We start from the raw sequence: 8,732 nt of genomic DNA, 5'->3' as shown, positions 1-8,732 counted from the left end.
AAAAGCTACTTAAATGTCCTAATTGAACTGGCTTAATCTAAAATCTGTCTTTGAAACCAAGCCACAGAGTGGGGGAAATATGATTTCAGTTTACAATTTTTAGTTTAATTAATATTTTGTAATTATAAATTACAATACATTTAAGATAAACTACCCAGCATGCCCGCTCCGTGGTTGAGAACCACTGGTTTAGACAAATTGCTGTACTGAATTGAAGTGGCCCATAATAATCACATTATTTTGGCATTCGCTTTCATTACTAGTTCAAAAGCCTTCACATGAAAAAGTTACAATTTTGTAATATTAAAAATCGAAGGCTGGAGACTAAATATGTTAATTTAAACTTTTCTCTTTTTTAAAGTTATACTTGTTAAAGTGGAAAGGTGTTAATATTGTTGACCATCACAGTAGCAACTTCTGCTCCAAACCATATTGGAACATTTTCTAATTTAAATTAATTTTTAAGTAAAAAAAAAAAAGGTGCTCTTTTGAATGTGCTAATTTGAATCTAACCAGCCTGCTCTGCAGCTCAGGCTTTTTCCTGAAGCTTTGGGATTTTGTTATTGTGTTGCGAATATTCTGGATGTCAAAGCTCCCCTGAGCTCTGCTCATTGTGTTGTTGCAAGGCCATCTGTAACTCTCCACGTTGCCTTTAATACTGTTCATGCCTGGAGAAAAGAACTGCCGTTTCTCTCCGCTCTTAGAAAAGACTGCCATGAACAATCTTCTCTTAGAAAACGAGCTGTAGAGCCCAATACAGGTCAGTTCAAAGACCAACAAGGCAAAAAAACTCCTAGCATTATTTGACTTAATTGATCTGTTTTCCTCCAACAACTGATATAATTGTAGCATAATTGTGGAAGGCTATATTGAGACTTCATGCAGTGCTAAATAGGAGTCTTCCGATGTACAGTGACAGAACGCATATCACATATCACCCAGTCTGGTTCAGAGCCGTTTCTTCACTGTAAGTACAGAAATGGTGTCATTGTTTAGCCATTCCTTAGTCTTTGTAGGTCAAAATGATTTCCCAAGGAGATTAAATATTTAGGAGAGACAAGTATGATCATTCCACTGTCTTTACTTTGGGAAATTGGCATTGGTATTAGAGGTTGCACTGGGTCTGAATTATTAAACAGCTCTCTGACACTCAGCAGATTTAATTAGCATAGCGTAATTATGACCCAAATGTCAACAGACTCCATGGTTCTCCATATATTAAATATATCTCCAGCCGATCTCCATATATTACTCTATTTTCCCTTTAATCACTTCCTGTAATGTGTGTCAGTTTGACAATCATGCTTTTTCTCCAAGGTTTGTATCCTCTAATGTGAATTGGGGCATATACCAGCTGTGAAGTTCAGGATGCATAGTAACCTTGAAGAAAACCTACAGCTCCTGCTCTTAATGGGATTGTTCACGCAAGAAGGGACATTCTGTCAAATTTCACATTGTTCTAAACCTGTTTGGCTTTCTTCAATGAAACAGAAATTGTGAATATTTTTGAAGAATGTCTTGGCCACTATTTTCAATATAAGGAAACTGTATGAGGACTGGGGCTGTTACACTACATTTTTTTGTTCCATTGACTTCCATACGAATGCTGGAGATCTAAAAAAGAAGCTCATGCGAAGAAGTTTCATATTTCGGCGCGTTCCAAAGTTTAAGTTTGATGAATTCTGAGCTGCAAATTTGTGAAGACGTGTGACCAATTAGAAGATTGATAAACCACGGCTTGACCTCTTGGCTGAATTAAAAAAATGCAACTGTTGCAGTAAAGTGGAGTATATTCTATAGTTTCACTTAATTTATTATTTTTTTATATGTTGATGTTTATAAAAAGACACCGCATAGAGTGACCTCATATCCTGTTGCAGTGTCCGTAAAAAATAATAATATATTTTTCATTAAAAATGAATGTCTGCATAATGTTTTAAAAAAATATATATATATATTTTAAATGGACGTTTTGAATGTTCAGAGAACATTGAAAATAATGTTTTCATAATGGGAAAGTTAGCAAAAAATTCGTGGAATATATTTTTGTTAGCTGGGAAGCTGAAAAAGTACCAAAACTCATGTGATATAACTGATGTCTAGCTTTTTGTAACAGAATGAATTTAAAGGGGCCGTTCACACAGAACACATTTTTGCATGCCGCTGCCCTGCTTTTCCGTTTTTATTCATCAAAGAATCATTCTTTTGAATCGCTTTATCTGTTTCACAAAATTGTCTAAATTATTTGTTTGTGAATAGAAGTGATGCCGAGTTCACGTAATGTGTAGCTTCAGAAGACTTAACAGCGCAAAAGTCATATGACTACTTTTACGAAAGCGTCTATCCTGCGTTTATCACAATTGCATGGAAAAAAAAGCGAAGTTTGCTTAGCGAACATTAAAAAAATCCCAGAAGAAAGTAAAAAATAAATGGTGTAAATGGTGACAGAATTTAATTTTTTGGATGAACTCTTTTAGAATAGCTGTTGTTAGCATGCTGTTGTTTGTTGTAACGTTATACAACAGCATATCGTTTAGACGGCACGTCCTGATTTTGCAGAGTTAGACATATTTTGTCGACCCTGAACAACATTCCTGTCCAAAAATTTGATCCTACCCCTAACTTATCCCTAAAATCAGAGGGAAAATGCCAGTTGAATAACAACCTAACCCTGGCTGTAAGCCTAAACTTGACATAAACTGTAAACTTGACCCTCAAATCTGATTGGTTGAATGGAATGTTGTACAAAGATGTTCTGTGTTTAGACATTGAGGTGAACACTGATGTTTTAGGCCTTCATGTCAGGCCTCCAAAATGACATCTTTTTACCCACGCTGACATAGAGATGTAAAAATAAGGAGCGGGGAAAGTGTGTGCAGGACGTTTATTCTTAGATTAAAGTCTATCTCCTAGACCTAGATCATGGAATAGTGATTTCCCGAATCAAATGGGCTTTTATCTATATGCAAATGACATGATGGTCTTCTTGCATTTATTTTTAATGACTTAAGAAGAGGATGGCTGTAAGATGCAGAGCATTCACAATGGACGAGAGCTCACTGTAAATGTGTTAAATTTCACTTTTCAGATCATTGTATTATACCACAGAGACAAAGCAGTGTTTTATGCATATTGAAACAAAGATCGGCTTGATTGGCCAGATGCCTGCCTTTGTAGGGCAGGCTGAACTTTGGATAACTTTAAAACTAATTTATGAGAAGGTTTGTCAGATTTAGTCTGTGAAAAATGATATAAATTATATACATCTCAACCCACCTACACTGATGCTTGAAGAAATGGAGAAATGCTTTGGTGGAGTATTATTCATTCTAAGTGACTTCAGCTTAAATTCAGCCAGTGAATAGTATTGTTATGCTGCATACACAGAACAGCAGACATCGTAAATCATCTTATTTTTGTATTTTACTTTTCGGTTCTGGAATTGGTTCTTGTGAAAGGATTGTTACGCTAAAGGGAATAACCAGAACATCTGTCATGTTCCACAAACTAACAGCTGAAATAACAGTAACTAGCAACTACAGCCTACAGACATGTTTAAGACATATGGGTGATTCTGTATTTAAAGATACATTTGACATCAACCAAAAGTAAAATGTTCTTAATAAGTATTTATTCAGTGTTCAGTGTTTACTAATTGAAAAACTAAAGAAGCAATGTTTTCTCCATTCATATATTTTAAGGAAAAACTTGATAGGACAGTTTGTCAACTACAAAGAAAGTGTGTGTGTCAGAATTTTAAGTTTAAAGAGTCTCGTGTCTATACATTAAAGATTTTTTAAGATTATGTAAGAATTGTGATATTCATTAATGTGATTTGCAGTATGCTCTTTGAAAACAATAACCTGTTTTGTCATTAATCTGCATTGTGGATAACGTCCAACCTGTGTACACATGAAATATATTTAAAAGGTCAGAAGCATTATTTACATCTACATTTATACATAATTTTACTATACAGATTACTGACAATAATTTATTTATTTTTTATTATTTAGGCTACCATTCATAAGTTTGGGTATAGAGTAAGATTTTTCTCAAAAAGTGACAGTAAAGATATTTTTACAAAATATCCATTTCAAATGATAGGGTTTGTTTCTTTAGCAGCAAATAATCATATTAGAATGATGTCTGAAGGATCGTGTGACACTGAAGACTGGAGTAATGATGCTAGTAATGAGTTTTTGAAATAGTAATAATATATTCACAATATTACGGTTATTACTGCATTTTTTATCAAATATTTGCAGCCTTGGTGAGCATAAGAGTCTTACACCAAACCTTTGAATGGAAGTGTATATTAAACACGTTATATTTATATATAAGTTCTGCAAGTGCAACGTTTAATGAATAACACAAATGATCATAAAAATGTTAGGCCCACCACGTTTGTAGTAGCCTACAATCAAACGTCTGAAAATATGGTTTTAATGAAGTAATTTAAGACTTGTAACCCATAACAATTTACTTAAAGTTGATGTTTAATTAATATACTATATTATGAGCATTGCTGCCACTTGTGTTGATGAAATTTTGTGATTCATTTTACATGGGCCATCCCAGGACAGCAACCTGAACATGTGTCTAGTCCGGTCCAGAAAGTCTTTGTGTGATATTAAAGAATGTTTCCCGCTATTGGTAAAAATCTGATATATGGAATGAATGGGTAAATAAATTAATTAATCAATCTTACAATCAGTCAGTGGACAACATCTAGTCCGGTCCAGAAAGTCTTTGTGTGATATTAAAGAATGTTTCCCGCTATTGGTAAAAATCTGATATATGGAATGAATGGGTAAATAAATTAATTAATCAATCTTACAATCAGTCAGTGGACAACAAATATCCATATCCAATCATCCATAAACATACATAAAGAGAATTACATGCATAGTCCTGTTTTGTCTTCAACTTCTCAGTCTTACAAGATTTAAAATGAACAAGTGGCTTCAAAATCTGATTGGCAAACTGCTGCAAAACTGTGGAGGAACAGGCAGGGGGGTTATTGGCGTTAATGCTTGAAAATTGAACTGGGATTGTTTGCACCTCAATAATGCTCGAGGTGGAAAATTGAACATAATTTCGACTCACTGATTCTCAAGAAGGGCAGAGCGTTAAACTGCAAGTCGTGCACTGCACTGGGCTTTTGTGTGTCACTATATCACACAAACCAAGTTTTGCTTCTCCTCCTCTGTGTAGGCTTCATTTACGTTTGATGATAAAATAATAAGGAGAAACTCCTTGACTCGATGCAGATTCGATTAAAGACCTACTTACTTTTGACAATAAACTTTTAGCGCTATAGCTCGGTGTCGTGGCTGACTGCTAAAGAAAATCAACTTTAACCTGATCAACCCGTGATTCTCCCTATCCCTCATTTCGGGGCTCATTTTGACAATGCTGTAAAAGCTATTTCATAGCCATTGTAAAAGTAGAGATCGATGGTGAGGGAGGATTGCCATCGGATCATATCTCCTTTGGCCAACTCAAAAATCCAATTGATCTGCTGAAATCCAGGCTCAAAGGGAAGCACGAAAGCCTGCTCGCTCGCTTCTTTGCCCCGGCCGCCGCTGCTGATAGGCTGTAGTTTAGAGACCGTTTTATCCCCTTTTAAAGTAATCACCCCCATTACCATCTATCATTGAATTTGTCAGGGGAGCATCATTTAACATCTGCTTTCATCTGTGCAGGGAGACCTGTGGAGAAGGCCTACACACAGCTGGACCAGCCGGTCCGTGGGTCAGGACGGGAGGGAGAGACACTTCACTGGCAGTCTGCAGCTTTAGGTGTCATCATCAGAAAGGTTAAACGCCTCTCCTCCGTTGAGGACGACCTGCAGCGCAGATCTCACCACCGGGGAAGGAAAAACGAGAGCTCTGAAGGTATGGAGCCAGGCTCGCAGTGTTTTTTCACGGGGGTGTGCCAAGGCTTGGCAGGAAGGTGCATTCGTGGAGAGAGCAGGCCAGGACTGAACTCCGGCGTAATGGCTGACCAAATGAGATTAGCATTGGCCAGTGTTCCACAGACATCCTACCTCCACCAGTCCAATTGAATTAAAGCAGCAAACAAGACTTTATATCTTTATGACTGGGAGGGAGCCACAGTATTGAAAACACTGACATGGGCCATTGTTGCATCCTGGATAGGATTGTTTGTGTTCGCGCAGCTGTGCGCGCGTCGTGTACCATCCCTGCTGTGCACCGCTTTCTCGTTTTTAAATATACCTTCCCCACTGTGAGAATTGATAGGTATTTAAATCTACACAAACAATTAAAATGTGCATGTGATAAACTCATTTAAAATAAACTTTTTTTATTAAGTTACATATTGCAGCTCTAAAAATAAACATTTTTAAAAAACAAAAACAATAATTAAAGGAAATTAATTCAAGCATTTAATCATTGCCAGCCATGGCTAGGTGCTGTTGTTTTATGGAGAGAAAAAATAAAATAATTATATTTAAAGGAAAATTTAATATAAATATAAATATTGGATGGAAAGACTTAAACTTATTTCAATTAGTTGTCAAGGCAACATTTTAATTTGTCCAGTAGCCTACTAAAAGTATATTTTTTAAATGAATTAAAGCTATATAAAATATTTCTAAAATACAAATGTTATTACAATTGTTTAAAAATTAATTTTAAACTTTAATGAAAATATAAAATGAAAACCTAAAATATAAAAATCAAATAATTAAAAAAAAAAAATTATTCCCTCATGGCTGTTTAAAACAAAATTGTGATTTGTGATAAACTCATTTAAAATAAAAAAATGTTTTGTATACCACAGTTGTAAAAATTAATAACTGCTTTTTAAAAACAAGACAATACTAAATGAAAAAGCAAAGTAAATACCCAATGATGGCCTTTGTTTCTGTTTCTTCTCTGTGCACTCCGGGCCTGCAGTGAAGAACTGAATCATCTTTGGCGGCCGTGGCTCGGTGCTGTTGTCTCTCTCACCTCTTCAGTCTTTCATAGTGGAGAGAAATGAAAGGCTCTCTGCCAGCCTCCTGCCAATTAGCCCAGGTCAGAGGTCATGAGTCTATACAACACTCACCAGTGGCTGTGATTCACTCCATGCTAATAGCTTTAATGATTATTGTCACATCCACATCTACAACTTTGCAGATAGTAACAGTCAAATTAGATTTGTCATGGGACAGGTCAAACCCGTAGACAATAGGGCCGTCATGGGAATAAGAGGAAAGCATGTTTTCCTGCATTCTATTGCAGTCAAAGTGAAAAGCGAAATGTTAGTAGTATACTTGTATATCAGAGCAATGCTGGAGGATCAACATAACGTAAATACCCTTTAGGTAGAAGATGTTCTGGTGATCTTAGTCCATTGGGTCTGATAATAAGATGTTGTGGGGTTACTGAGGTGAACCCTAGTGCAGGCATTTTAGAGCAATATTAGCTTTCATATGTAACGTTCATAGCATGGTACCCTCTACTGGTTAGCTTATGAAATTTCTACTTTTTACAAGGCCTAGTGTAGGACCAAAAAAAAGGTCTTTATATGAAAAAATTACTTTGTGGGAACAAATAAAATGTTTTATGTAAAAATTATATATTAAGAAGAAAATGGATATTCCTTATTAACATCAGAAAGAACGAAGGAGTATTATTAGAGGAGAATTTTTTGTGTGTGTGTGTGTAAATAAATCAAGATTTCTGTCATTTTCTCCAATTCAGGAATAATCAGATTGTGAGAAGTACAAGTAGCTTTAATAGTTTTTTTTTTAACTCAAAACATATTTAACACATTTAGGTTAAAACAACTGTATTAAAAAGGAAAGTTGAAAGAGTCACATAGAAGTGTTCTTTTGCGTGGAAAATATCATTTTCTGACATAAAGGTATAGTTCACCCAAAAATAAATAAATATAGCGCTATAGCTCTAAATATAAAGCTATATAGAAATATATATTTAAAAAATCTAATAAAAACAAATTTACAAAAACTTATGCCTCATGCCATTCCAAACCATTATATGTGAATAAAAGCCTCAATTCAATCTGTTCATCAATCATGTCTCAATTCATATGGATTAGTTTTGCGACCTCTTTATGAACTTTTTGAAGAGTGGTAGTGGTAGTTGCATAGATGGTCAATGGAGGGAGAGAAAATGCTCAGATTTCATTAAAAATATCTTCATTTGTGTTTCGAAGATGAACGAAAGTCTTTGGAACGAGATGAGGATGAGTAAATGATGACAGAATATTCATTGTTTGGGTGAACTATCCCTTTAAAACGAAAACTGAAAATATAAAAGCAACATTCTTTATTATAAATACTGTAATAGTCACCTTCATGTCATTTTAAACTTGTATGATTCTCTTTTTTTTTTCTGTGGAACAAAAGAAGATATTTTAAGAAATGTGAGGGTTTTTTTTCATACAATGGAAACCAAAACTGTTTGGTTCCCAGCATTATTCAAAAAATCTTCTTTTGTGTTCCACAGGTTTAGAATAACATGAGGATGAGTAAACAATGATTTTTGGGTGAATAGACCTTATTCACAGCAGCGCCATCTTTGATTTTTAATGGGAATGAAAGCGAGGCTGTGAGGGACAGACATGCATCTCTTCAATGGGCTGTTCTGTTATTTAATGTGTTTTTGGATTGTTCTGCTCATGAAACACTGGAAAAAATATCTTTCCAAGAAATTTCAGTTGACAAAAAACTCCCGACAATATAAGCTGTGGAAAAT

This window comes from Abramis brama, assembly GCF_963993115.1.
Source record: "Abramis brama genome assembly, chromosome: 7".
Taxonomy (NCBI): domain Eukaryota; kingdom Metazoa; phylum Chordata; class Actinopteri; order Cypriniformes; family Leuciscidae; genus Abramis; species Abramis brama.
Note: the sequence above shows the minus strand (reverse complement) of the source record.